The following is a 2,610-nucleotide window of genomic DNA, read 5'->3' on the forward strand; positions in this document are numbered from 1 at the left end:
ATAGGCATGGTTAGGATAAATAGACAAAGTCTCTTCCCTGGGGTGAGGGAGTCCAGAACTAGAGGGTTTAGGGTGAGAGGGGAAAGATAGAAAATGGACCTAAGGGGCAACATTTTCACGCAGAGGGTGGTATGTGGAATGAGCTGCCAGAGAAAGTGGGAGAAGTTAGTACAATTTCAACATTTAAAAGGCATCTGGATGGGTTTATGAATAGGAAAGGTTTGGACAGATATGGGCCGGGTGCTGGCAGGTGGGACTAGATTGGATTGGGATATGTGTTTGGCATGGACGGGTTGGACCGAAGGGTCTGTTTCTGTGTTGTACATTTCTATGACTCTTTGACTCTATTTTCCTCGGTATGAAATTATTTGAAACATGTTGGGGCATTTTAATGATCGTAATGGTGCTATATTAATATGTTATTTTTCCCTTTTTTTCTCTTCTTTTTTCTTTTTCTTGTTTTTTACTTTTTTCTTCTTTTCCCCCGGGCACCCATGTGGTGTGTGTGTAGAACAGTGAAGAACAACAGGTGTGTAAATCTTTATTTATATCCCCCCACCAAGAAGAAAAAAAACACCCGAATGGCCAGTGACAAGCAGTTCTTGACAAAGGGCAATGCTGCTTAATCAAACAGTGAAGGGGCGGGCATAAATCTGGTTGTTGTTTCTTATAGCCAGGAGAAAGTGAGGGCTGCAGATGCTGGAGATCAGAGCTGAAAAATGTGTTGCTGGAAAAGCACAGCAGGTCAGGCAGCATCCAAGGAGTAGGAGAATCGACGTTTCGGGCATAAGCCCTTCTTCAGGAATCCTTACAGCCAACTAAGTATCTTTGAACTATAGTCATTGTGAAGAGTTAAGTGACAAGACACAAAACAGAGGTGGCTAAGCTATTAGGGCAGTGAAACAAAAAAGGTGAAATTTCACCTTGAGCTCAGTTGATAGCAATTACAATTGCATTCACAAAATGCGACTGCACCCGTGTTTGAAATACGACAGAAAACCTGGCTGATACTCCAGTGTATTAGTGAGTGAGTGAGTGCTGCACAGCTTGGGAACATATATAAAAAAACATAGCATCAGGAAGAGTCGTGGAATTACACCCATGTATCCTCCTCAATGTTTCTCAATATCCCCTGAACCAAAATCACTGCCAAGAAAAGTAGCTTTTACGGATACTACCATGTTGCTATTTGTGGGAATTTGCTGAGAGCAAATTGGCAGTGGGTGCCTCCTGCTTTGCCACAGAGCTATTCTTCAAAAGGACTTAATTAGCTGTAAAGACCTCTGGGACGTCCTGAGATGGTTAGTGGTGCTTGATACATCGTGAGTCAAAAGATGATTTGCTGTAATTTAAACGAGAGGATATAATGAGAATGTAACATCAGACAATTGTTGGGGGTCACAGCTATCAATTCCGAGAGACATTTTATGCACAATCTACCAGGCTCATAAAGCTGCCAACGTCAAGGGAATGTTCAGAGCAAGATTTATGTCATTAATGGCAATCCATTTGAAACATATGGAACTGGTTGAGAGTGAGATACTTTGCACGACTAAGATTTATGATCAGCAAACGTGGCTTGGACGGAGAACTCATTGATAACCCATTCGGCGCCGCCTTTACTCTCGGACCGAGAGGAATGAATGAAACCCCGTCGTTTCCGGATCGGGGCTGCGGCTCTCTGGTCTCCCGCGGCGGCCCCGACCCGAGGCTGCTCGGCTATCATCGTGTGCCGAGCCGACTGGACGGGCGGGAAGCTCGGCGATTTCCGCCCACCCATTGTGTCGGCGGATCAGCGGACGCCTCGGGTATTTCCGTCTCCCCTTGGGTCGCCGGATTTTTTTTTTGGGGGGGGAGGGGGGCGTGGCTAGGCAACCCTCGTCACGCAGCGGAGCTCGCACGCCGAGCGGCTCGGCAATCTCCGTGATCATCCTTGAGGGGAGGGAGGGAAAGAGAAGAGAGATCGGCCGTTTCCGACGGCCCCGGTTTCCAGACGGCTTTATGTCTGTCTCCTCGCGACGGGGGGCTCGAGCCGGGAGGGAGAAACGAATGGGAGGTACTCGGTTGCGCATGTGCGTTCGCCATCTTGCTGGTGGCTCACTTCTCCATTGACAAGCGGACAGTGAGTGAGAGTGAGAGTGAGGTGGAGGTGGAGGTGGAGGTGGAGGAGGGGGGAGAGGAAGCCGGGTCGGGCTGGGCCGGGCCTTCGTCACGGACAGCCAGCAGCTGGGGAAGAGGGAGGCTTCAAACTGTCCTCCAGACACGACCGGAGCGGAAAGCAGCTTTTGTGACCAGAGAGAGAGAGAGAGAGAGACACCCCCTTCCGAAAAACAAATTTAATAATTCCATCCCGAGAGAGATTAATTTTTTTTTTGAATGATGCGGTGAAACGGTTCATCCCGCCAGCCAGCTTCAGTCACACACACACCCACACACGGAGAGGGAGGGACAGGGACCGGCGTCTGGTCAGGGGAGGGGGGCGTGGGGACTCCTTCCCAGTCAGAGGGAGGCAGGGGCCTGCTCGGTTTGCGGTGGTTCGGCTCCTGCAGGTGCCCGGCTGAGGAGGGCGAGGGCGAAGGCGAGCTCGGGCCGGGGCTCCAGGCCAGAGTT

At 50.1% G+C, this 2,610-nt stretch overlaps 1 protein-coding gene across 1 annotated transcript in view; it reads left to right on the forward strand.

Moving 5' to 3' along the window:
• Positions 1–1,968: 1,968 nt before the first annotated feature.
• The window catches only part of LOC122554917 (TSC22 domain family protein 1), a 216,304-nt gene continuing 215,662 nt past the window's right edge, over positions 1,969–2,610 (forward strand). Inside the window, 1 exon segment of the mRNA XM_087993060.1 lies at positions 1,969–2,122. The gene's annotated coding sequence lies outside the window, so the exon portion shown is untranslated.

The sequence above is a fragment of the Chiloscyllium plagiosum genome, unplaced genomic scaffold, assembly GCF_037043375.1.
Source record: "Chiloscyllium plagiosum isolate Xiang-an unplaced genomic scaffold, Cpla_swu_hap1 HiC_scaffold_12, whole genome shotgun sequence".
Taxonomy (NCBI): Eukaryota; Metazoa; Chordata; class Chondrichthyes; order Orectolobiformes; family Hemiscylliidae; genus Chiloscyllium; species Chiloscyllium plagiosum.